Consider the following 12,058-nt stretch of genomic DNA (forward strand, 5'->3'; position numbering starts at 1 on the left):
CACACATAAATCGTCCCTTAGGGTTTTCAATTAACCCATTAAACATCAAAATCAAGTATAAAGGATGCATAGGATAGTCGTTTATACCTTCCTAGCACCTTAATCTTCAATCAAAAGCTTGAAATCTTGGTTGTATGTGTGTGTGTGAATGGCGGCAGCCAAGGGAGCCAAGGGAGAGAGTCCGATCGGGATTGTGTGGGGAGGAGGAAAGAGTTAGGGTTAACATATTATAAATAATAATATGTTACACTTTGGCCCCTCCACTTCTAAGTATTACTTATCTAGCTTAAACTAACTTGTTTACATCTTGAGTTAGTGTTTGTAACGATGTTATCACACAACACATAAGTCTAACACATAATTATCACATAATTACTGTTTTGACGTTTTTCGTTTATTCACCAATTGTTTGCGTCAACTCGTTTGCGTTTCGGTGCAATTCCCGAAAGACTACACATGTAGTAAGTGTTAAGCGTCATTTAAACCCTAGTTTAAATGTAATGAAGTGTGCGTTATAGATTCAATGATCTTAAGTTTGAATTGACAGAGTTTAGTTAATGGAGTTAACCTGAAATTGACGATTGTCACAAGTTACTACTCGAAAATCGATCTGAGATCTGGTTACCATCAATTAAGAGTGTGCGAAGAAGACATTTCAAAGACGACATTCAGAACTCGGTACGTTCACTATGAGTTTTCGTTTATGCCTTTTGGTTTAACCAATGCACCAGCCGTATCCATGGACCTAATGAACAGAGTATACAAGGCGTACCTCGACAAGTTTGTTATTGTTTTCATTGATGATATCCTCTTCTACTCCAATAACATGACCGACCATGAAGAACACCTGAGGCTAATCCTGGAATTACTAAAGACGGAACAATTGTATGCTAAGCTTTCGAAATGCGAATTTTGGCTTCGCGAGGTTCACTTCTTAGGACATGTGATCAATGAGAGTGGTATCCATGTCGATCCAGGCAAGGTAGAGGCCATCAAAAACTGGGAAGCACATAAGACTTCGACTGAGGTGCGACAATTCCTAGGACTGGCTAGCTACTACCGACGTTTCATCGAGGGATTTTCAAAAATTACTCAGCCCCTCACCGCACTGACACACAAGGGTACTAAATACAATTGGGGTGACCGCAGGAGTCTGCCTTCCAACTTTTGAAAACAAAACTCTGTAGCGCGCCTATCCTAGCCCTACCCGAGGGAACAGAAAATTTTGCAGTATATTTTGATGCATCGATACAGGGTCTCGGCTGCATGATAATGCGACTTTAGAAGGTTATAGCCTATGCCTCTCGACAACTACAGGCACACGAAAAGAACTATACGACCCATGACTTGGAACTCGGAGCTGTAGTGTTTGCTCTTAAGATATGGAGACATTACTTGTACGGTACCAAGTTTACCATCTACACCGACCACAAGAGTCTCCAACATATCTACGATCAAAAGGAGTTGAACATGCGACATCGTCGTCGGTTCGAGCTACTTAAGGATTAGGATTGTGCCATAAAATACCACCCGGGCAAGGCCAATGTAGTGGCCGCTATCAGCAGAAAGGAAACCCTTAAGCCTAGACGGGTGCTACAACTCACGATTCATGCCAACTTACCTGAACAGATTCGTGATGCTTAACTAGAAGCTTTGAAAGACGAAAAACTCCCATCAGAATTCATACGGGGCATGGATAAGCAACTTGTAACCAAATTGGACGGGGTCCGATATTTTGAAAACTGGATTTGGGTCCCTCGTTACGGAGACTTAAGAAATCTGGTGATGGACGAGGCACACAAATCCCGATATTCCAATCACTCTGGCTCAGGCAAAATGTACCATGACCTGAAGGTTCTTTACTTGTGGCCAAACATGAAAGCCGACATTGCCACCTACGTAAGAAAATGTTTGACTTGTGCAAGAGTCAAAGTGGCATATCAGAAACCATCTGGTCTGTTACAGCAACCGGAGATCCCAACGTTGAAATGGGAACACATTTCCATGGACTTTATCACAGGATTACCCAAAACACCGACGGGATGCGATACCATTTGGGTGATCGTTGATCGGTTGATTAAGTCTGCGTATTTCCTAGCGATCAAGGAATCAAACAAAATGGAAAGACTGACTCGCATCTACATGAAAGAAGTAGTGGCTAGACACGGAGTGCCTGTCTCAATCATATCTAATCGAGATTCCCATTTCACTTGCACTTTTGGAAGTCACTACAGAGCGCACTAGGCACCCGCCTTGATATGAGCACAACATACCATCCTTAAACGGATGGGCAAAGTGAACGTACCATTTAGACTTTGGAAAACATGTTGCGTGCATGCGTGCTGGATTTCGGAAAGAGTTGGTAACCTCACTTACCCCTAGTAGAGTTTTCGTATAATAACAGCTACCACGCCAGTATTAAAGCAGCTCCGTTTGAGCGTTGTATGGATGAAAGTGTCGATCGCCTCTTTGCTGGGCAGAAGTGGGTGATTGCCAAATCACTGGCCCAGAATTAGTACTTGAAACCTCAGAAAATATTGTCCAAATCTGAAATCGCATGGCAGCAGCACGGGATCGCCAAAGGAGTTACGCCGACAAGCACCGAAAACCTATGGAATTCCAAGTGGATGACAAGGTTTTGCTGAAAGTCTCACCTTGAAAGGTGTAGTTCGCTTTGGAAAGCGAAACAAACTCAATCCACGATACGTTGGCACATACCGGATAACTGAACGTATTGGTCCGGTAGCGTAACGATTGGAGTACCAGCAGAACTTAGTGGCGTACATAACGTTTTCCATGCATCCAACTTAAAGAATTGCCTTTCCGACGAAACACTAGCAGTTCCTTTGGGCAAATTGCAAGTTGACGAACAGTTACGCTTCGTCGAAGAACAAGTCGAACTCTTGGATTGGAAACCAAAACACTCAAACACAGCAAGATTTCCATCGTTAAAGTTCTTTGGAACTCGAGACGTAGACCAGAGTTCACGTGGGAACGTGATGATCAAATGATGAATAAATATCCTCACCTCTTCAAATGGTTGACCAAGCACCTAAAACCTCGAAAGCCGATAAACCATCAGAAAACACGAGGTATGAATTAAATCTAGGGACGAAATTTCTTTCTACAGGGGGATGATGTGACAAACTGAAAATTTTTGACTTTTTCAGATAGCCATCGAGACATGACAAATTTTCGGCACAAAAAATCTTTCAACATGGGAATGATCTGACACTCGTCAATTTCAGGTTAACTCCGTTAATACAAACTCTGTTAATTCAAACGCAAGATCACACGAACTGTAGTGCATATCTCATTATATTCAAATTAGGGTTTAAATGACGCACGACAATCATTACACAAGTAGTCTTTTGGAGTTTCACCGAAATACACATGAGTCGACTCAAACCGTTAGTGAACAAACAATAAATATTATAAACAAGTACTTGGTATAATACTTATTATGTTGCGATAATATATGTTATGTGACTACGTGCTTGCATGTGTAACATTATATTGTGGATGAAAAAGTCTATTTTGTGCTAGAATTAAACTAAATGGTAGTTGAGGGTGCAAGTTGTAACATGTAGATTAATTAATTAATATATCAACAAGTTATTATCATAAAACCCTAACTACCTCCCTCCCTCTCTTGGTTGACGGCAGCCTCTTCTCCCCCCCTCTTGTTCGACCGAAACCACAAGCACACACACATACATAAAAGTTATTTACAAGCTTATTGAAGAATCCAAGGGCTAACTAGGTAACTAACACCCTATCTAGACTTTCTATTGATTTAATTACATCATTAAGCATACTAATCATAAACCCTAAATTCTAAATATGTTGATTGTTGATAAGTTAGGGTTGTATGCATGATTGTTAGTTCATAGGTTATTAGTTTGTTGAATTTTTGGTGAAAACTGATGCTGGACAGATTCATAATTGCATGTTTAAATGACTGTAACTTGATGTTAATAATGTGTTTGGACGTGATTATTGATTCTATGATGTAATAGATCGAGTCTAGTTTCTAAAGAGTCTGAGTTTGTAATTTTTGGACGTGTGAAAGTTAGTTTTTATTAATTTACAAATATGTTGTGCAAGTCTGATTCGGGAAGCCTGCTTGTAGGCTGTTTTCTAATTAGTATATCTCACAAACGACAAGACCAATTGGGTTAATTCCACTTCTGGAAGTTAATAATTTGAGTGGGGAATCTATCTCAATTGGCCTTTCATTAATTGGATTAGCCATGCAACGAGAATAGCAAATAAAATTCTGTTGCGCATGATAATGACTGCTGTGTGCTTACTGTGTTGTTTTGATCATTGTGAGAAAACCGTATGTAGTAAAAATATAATAAAAATATTTTTAGAAACCTAACTCACTTGTGCTTCTGTGATGATTTTTGGTGATTTTATCTACATGCTATGATTTATGAAATAGAGGAATCTTGACGTGTTAAAATCTGTCTCGGTAACTTAGCTGCTGTATTCCTTGAATTAACATGAAAAGTGATTAATTGATCGATGTTTGCTATGTGTTTGACATATTTGCCCTTGTGGGAGATAATTTATTCATAATGTACCATAGTAACACTAAACACTATACTTTTTCACACATTTAACTTATCACCAACGTGTTTGTCGAGTCACACTTATTTCACAAACGTAACACGAACGCATCTCATGCATAACTTTTATGTGTCGAGTCTAGAGACTCACTCGTTGTTTAAACACTAAGAAATCTCATTTTTTAGAGCACTAGTGAGGATTTCTGTGACACATACTTTTCTCGGATCCTTATGTTAACTTCGCAAACAGTGAGTTTCACGGCCCCTTTTACTCTTTTAACGCTTTTATTAGGGGGAGATAACATACTCCAACGATTTAGATATTGTTTCTCATTGTATATCACTTGTAAGGCTAAGTGGAAATAAACCAACTAAGTCCTTCTGAACATCGAACCGGTTAATATTTGGATAATAGCGAGTCACCTTTGAGTAGTACTACTGGGTTTGACAAACCCCGCCCAACTCTAAACTCGGCTGTAAGTCGAGTGAGTGTAATTTTGGCTAACACATTACCATGGTCGTGGTTGACATGATGGAAAGGCAATCGTATAAACAGTAAGCTTCGGTGTCGAACACTTAGTAATACATGCTTGATAGGTTAGCTACCTATTGATATATAATTGACTCAACACTATCTGGTAACGCTAAAACGCAACGCTTAATTTATGTAAACCTGTGAACTCACCAACCTTGTGTTGACACTTTTAGTATGTTTAACTTAGGTAGCTGAGGCGGGCGAGCGGTATAGGACATGCATTCTATGAACACCATTGTTTTAAACTTCTTTTAATTTTTATCATGGCAACTGTGTTTTAAGTCGTCCTGTGTGGCGCAACTAATTGCTTTACAGTTTTACGATTCCGCACTTTTACTTAAGACTTGTTTATCTTGGTGGTTTTTGAAAACTTTAAATATGGTGTTTGATATAACTAATGATTCCGATCCTGTTAGTTCACACCCTCTGACGGTAAAACTCCGTTAGTAGATTTTGAGGGTGTGACACTGTTTTCTCTTTTATATTATTATTATTATAGTGTCTTAAATATGATGTTTTACTCACTCAATCTAGTGTTGACAAAAATTTATTTGTATAATGCAGGTTACCGTATGATATGATTAGCAAGATTTTTTGAAGAAATTTAGAATTGCATGCTAGAGAAGAAGATACAAGAATTAAACTTTGATTTTTTTTACTTGCTTATTTTTAAATTATGTAATATGTCTACTTTGATGTACTTGATTATTTAATTAAATTTAATAGAACCTTGAGAGCTGTGAGTAATTAGTTCACGCCCCAGCATTTCCGCCATATGTTGGGGTGTGATAATGACAGTCCACGAAGTGACAAACTTTATGAAGAAGTATGAGAAGAATAGCTTCAAGGACTCTGACAACAAGCACATTGGGTTTGATAAAGACAAGCTCCGTTGTTACAACTATAATGAGATGGGGCACTTTACAAGGGAATGCACGAACCCAAGACAACAGATAGTGATATGCGAAAGAGGAATGACAAACGACCGGTTGGTTAGAGTAGTTCATTGGATAAAGGGGTTCCAAGGATCAGTCAAGGGAACCTAGTCAATGAGGCTCAAACTCAAGGGCATTAGTTACACAGTCTGCTGAAATTGCCGAGCCAGATTTAGAAGGTCAATTTCGTGAGCTGATAAACCCATTGAACTTTGATGGAATGACATTTATGAGTGGAGATCAAGCTTCTTCAACCTATACATCTTGAAGCAGCCAAGGCGCCCCTAACATTCCCGAGTTACCCGCACATACATGCTCTCAAGCATGTATAGATAAAGTAGAAAGTTATATAATTCACAATGTTGCCTTAATTAGTGAAAACATTGGCAATATGTGTCTAATTGGATAGTATAAGAAAGCATAAAAGATTTTTACTAATAGAATTAAACTCATCATGAAGCCATGGCAAAAATGAATATAGTGTTATTCAAATAAAATCTGCTAGTTGTCTCTCGTAAAAAAATGAAAAACTGATTTAAATGCCAAAATTGAAGAACTAGAATTAGATATTTCTCAAAGAACAATAACTGGAGACAAGTTTGAAATGGAATCTGATAAACTCAATGGCATTATTGGATCTAAAATGGGGGTGAAACAGAAGACGGGGTTGGGATACGAACATGATGTTATTCCACCACCTTTCAATGATAATTATACTTATCTAACCCATTTTAGTTTCAACACTCCACATGAGGATGAAATGGTTTATGGAATTGATCATGTACCAAAACCTAAGATATTCAGTCCTAAGGTTTTCAAGACTATTGATCCAATATCTATGCTTGTTAGTTCTAATAGTACTTCATCTTGTTCATCACGTTGTGTAAAAGAAAATGGGTCTATGGAAAAGGACATGGGTTGTGAGAAGAAAAGAGTTTTAAATTCACTTTTTGATTCTAATGTGAATCCAAAACAATCATTTGTCAATTCTTCGAGTAATAATAATATTTCAGTTTCCATGCAAAATACATTTAACTTATCTTCATATAATAATGTAATATGTGAGAGTGTTGATGTTGGCGCTGCTCATATTATTTTGGATGAAAATGTAGATGTTATATTAGATAGTGATTGTGAAACTGTTTATGATGAATCTATTAGTGAAAATTATATTAATGTGAAAAGGCTAACTGATGTGAACATACCAAGCCGTTAATAATCAAGTTATAAACCTTTGAATAGTTAAGGTAAATCAGAGTTTTGAAAATAAAAAAGCAAGTACTTCGTGTAAATATGTTCCACCAAGTAAAAGATCATTTTCTCAGATAACCCAATCATTTAAGAAATCCTCAGTTATACAACTTTTCTGATCACAAATACGATGTTTATCATCAACAAAATCATGTTGATTCATATTACAACAATTCTTTTGATGATCGAGGAAACCATACAAATGGGTTTCACAGTCATGTTCCTTTCCAATGATCACTTTTCCCATCGCATCAACCGTATTATAGTTCTGATGATCATTCTGGGGTTATAGTAGAAAATTTTGTTATGTATGTGACAACCAATCTCACCTTGCAAGTCATTGCAAGAAACGGCATAGACAACAAAAGGATTTGAAAAGGCCATTAAATCAGTCCCGGTCTAAGGTTGCTAGTAGCACGGGATCAGGGATTGATCAAATTGCCAGTAATACTAGTGAAATGGATGTGAGATCCAATAAAATAAAGAAAACTAAAACACCTTTTTGGATAACCAAAAAGTATAGAGCGAAAATGGACTCAAAGACTGAGAAGTCTAAGAATCCACCAAAAACAGTTCCCAAAAGAAAGCAAACTGATCCAAAGATTAAAAAATCGGAGGATTTTGTTTTAAAAACAAAAATAAGACGGTCCAACTCTTCTAAAGAATAGGAAACATGATTCTACATGGGTTCCTGAGGACTGTTCATCGGATTTAGATACAGCCCAACACTCCAACTTTTTAGAAAATAAACTAAAATTTGGTGATTTTATTGTTAATCTTCTCGAGACAACTTTGTCTCAGGAACCCATGTCTAATTGAATCGCTAATGTGTAGTGTAAGTCAAGAAGGCCAGTCAATAGTATTCGTTACTTAGACAGTCTATACCTGATGTGTTGTAAAACACATTTACTTTCCGTATCATTTTTATCATGTTTTAATTGCTTTTTAGTTTAATTATTAAGTTTTATGGTTTGTTTATGCTTAATATTACAAAGATGATTGTTTTCTTGTAGGTGATGAAGTTTGGTGGGAAAAAGAGTTAAATTGAAGAGTTTAGGGGCTTAATTGTTCAACTTTCAAACTTATAAGTCAAGGCCCGACCCAAGCCCACATCTTAAAAGCCTTTTATTATATTATATTAAGTTAATAACACTTGTTTCCAGCCATTATCTAATCACAAATCCCGAAATCACAAAACCCTTACCCAAAAACCCTAGTTCCGATCGGAACTATTGTAGCCGGCCGGAAAAAGAAGAAAGAAAGAAGAAAGAAAGAGGCGGCTGAGGCTGTTGGCGGCTGGAAAAGAAAGAGGAACATCGGGGCAGCAGCTAGGGACCTTTTACATTGTTTGTTTCAGCCATAAACCTTAAGTAAAACATTCATAAACTTTACTTTTTGTTCAAGAACCCTAATTTAGTTGAATTGATCTTTTGTTTTGAATTGTTTTGCAATTGATTGATAGTTTGTCTTGTTATTGATATTGTTTGGATCTTGAATGAATATAATTATCTTTATGATGATGTTTATGATGTTTTTCTTAAGTATGCATGGCTGTCCAAAATCAATGAGTAGCTAAACTTGCTTGTTCTACCTAGGATAGATGATTGTTGAATAGTTTAAACTTGTATAATGGATTGTTAATGTTCAAGACTTGAATTATTGATGTAAAGTTTAACTAAACCATAAATTAGATTGTGTGTGATGGCTGTGTTTTATTTGTTATTACTTATAATCCTCTTGCATTAGTTAATTGAATTGGTTTTGATTAATTGATTGCTTGTTAGACTCTTGACTTGGTGTTTAGGGTTTATTTGCGAGGTGTACAACCGTAGGGATAAGTGGGTAATATAATCATCTAAAATCAGTTAAAATACACCTTCTTTGAGACCGAGAGGCGATAAGAAGTAATATTGTCTCGTTGCTTTTACTTGTTAGAATTAAGACCGCGCGAGAGCCGGTTTTTGTCTGGTCAAGTTTGAGTGTTTATGTGCAATTAGTTGGTTTAATTTGGGTTAAGTTAAATTGTTCCTCTATCCTTGGTGATATAGTATTTGTCTCCATTAGGATAGTGTGTCGATGAGACCGAGAGGTGAGTCAGTAATTGAACACGTTAATAATTGTTTTTCCGGTTTATTCTTTAAAATCAATTAAAATAAGTTAGAGTTTGTTAGAGAGACTGAGAGGTAATTTGACTTTCTTAAACAAGTTTTAGTTGTGTCATCTTTTATAACCGGTGTCGTGAATATTTTCAATCCATTGTCTTGTTATTTCTGCCAACATGATTCATTCCTAGGTAGACGTTTTTGTCACTGCTGTCAAAGTTTTCAAGGCCTTGTCAAAAGTTTTCATTTAATTAAGTTAAGTAGTTTAATTAATTCTAAATATTAAAAATCATTTAAATATTATTTTGGTGAGTCTTAGTCAGAGTTTAGTAATTATAAACGTTTTCGCGTGTCTTCGGGTTCGATATCCGGACTTTCCTTATCTGTGCTATACGCGATCGGTACACTTGCCGTTTGTGTGAACTAGGATAGATTGTTTGGTTTTTAAAGCTTAGTTGCGACTTGTGTTTAATATTTATATATATATTTTCGCACATTAAGTTTTTGGCGCCGTTGCCGGGGACACGGTTTAAGGCGTATTAAGAACGACTCGAGTTAAGACTTGCCTTGTTTACTACTTGTCTTTCTTATTTGTTTTTTTTGTTAGTTTAAAATAGTTTAGCTTATTATAATTTCTTTTATTTATTTTAATAGTTGTATGCTACGTACTCGATCTCTAGGACCATCAGAAGTTGAAGGATTTCCCGAACCAGAGAGAGAGCTTCTTGAGAAACGTCGTACAAAACCGTCTTCCAGTTCATCTACATCCGTCGGTAATACGTTTTCTTCTCCTACTTTTTCTGAACCCGTCATTAGGGATAGGATTATGGGTGACGCGAATCCACTACCGAGGAGGACAGTTGCAGACCGGGCCCGTCCGGTCGATGCTGGCGCGAGATCCAGCATTGCTCCACCAGCTATAGGAGTTCAAACGACTTGGCAGATTCCATCAAACGTTCTGAACACGATTGCTCATTCTGCTCAGTATCACGGGTTGCTCCACGAGAACCCGCATTCTCATCTCACTCGTATTGCACGTATCTGTGACATGTTTCATCTTGCCGGCGTATCCGAAGACGCCATAAAACTCCGAATCTTTCCGTTCTCACTCGTTGATCATGCGAGTCTGTGGCTTGAGTCCCTCCAACAGGGGTCCATTGCTACTTGGGCTGCCATGCAGACCCAATTTCTTGAGAAATACGATCCTCCGGCTAAGGCCGCTCGTTTGCGTAACCAGATTCATTCTTTCCAGATGGAGGACACCGAGAGCTTCTACCAGGCGTGGGAAAGGTTCAAAAATCTACTCGCATTATGTCCAAACCACGGCCTACAAGACTGGGCGATTGTTGAGAAATTCTACAACGGAGTGACGTACGCAACTCAGAGTATGCTCGACACAGCTGCAGGAGGTAACCTACTAACAACGAAAGATACGGATGAGTGCATTGCCTTGTTTAACGGTTTAGCCATGAGTGGATACCAGCGACCACCAGTTAAGAGTACCAAAACCGTCGATTTCCTATCACGCGGCATGCATTAGGTCGACACGAGCACCGCACTTGCGGCACAAGTTGAAGCGTTAGCAAAGATCGTGAAGGACTTGCAGGTGAAAAGTAAGTTGTGCGAGATCTGCAGAGGGGGACACGATACCGTTCAATGCCCCGTAGGTTTCCAGGAGGAGGCAGTCGACTTCGTTAATAATCCAAACCGAAATCAACATTCATTCAATTCTTATAATTCAGGGTGGAGAGGTAACCAAAATTCCAACTGGAGGAACGGAAACCAGTCCGGCTTCCAGCAACATCAGAGCCTATTCCAGGATTCCGGTGAGGGACCGAGTAGTGGTGAGAAGAAGCCCACGTTAGAGGAGATGATGGCACAGCAGACACAGATGCTGTCGCAACTCATGACTCGAGAGGACTCCCGTCACAAAGAAACTCAAGAGAAATTCCGGGAGCACGAGTCATTCATGAGAAATCAAAGAGCTTCAATTCAAAATCTTGAGCGTCAGATGGGAGAGATAGCAAGTCGTCTAAATAAGAGGTCGCCAGGTACACTTCCAAGTAACACTGAACAAAATCCGAAGGCGTTCGCGAAGGCTGTGACGACAAGGAGCGGTGCGGGGGCACGTAGCGAGCCCGTGATTCAAGAGGCGACGAGAGGTGTCGTTAACGAGCCTACGGCAGATGTTGAGGAGCAAGTAGACGAGGAGATTCAGTTGGAGTCTCCACCGGCCAGGGTGCATCAAAGGCACAGCCCAGGAAGTACGGCACAGGCCGAGAACCAGCCATTACCCAGCACACCACCGAGAGTCTACAAACCTAGACTCCCATTTCCCGGGAGAGTCCGTAGGGATAGAGACGAGGAGCAGAACTCCAAATTTCTTGATCTTCTGAAGCAACTTCATCTTAATATTCCTTTCCTTGAGACACTTACGCAAATGCCCAAATACGCAAAGTTTCTTAAGGATATTCTTTCAAACAAAGAGAAGTTAGCCGAAGTCTCTTCCATTCCTCTGAGTGCTGGTTGCTCTGCAGTCTTGCAAAGAAAGTTACCAGAAAAGATGTCCGATCCTGGGAGTTTCACAATTCCCTGCATCTTGAGTGATAATACGGTCGTCCATGCGCTGGCAGATCTTGGTGCCAGTATTAATCTCATGCC

This window comes from Bidens hawaiensis, unplaced genomic scaffold (genome assembly GCF_021521415.1).
Source record: "Bidens hawaiensis isolate Kalapana, Puna unplaced genomic scaffold, B.hawaiensis_p1.1 tig00020238_1, whole genome shotgun sequence".
NCBI lineage: Eukaryota > Viridiplantae > Streptophyta > Magnoliopsida > Asterales > Asteraceae > Bidens > Bidens hawaiensis.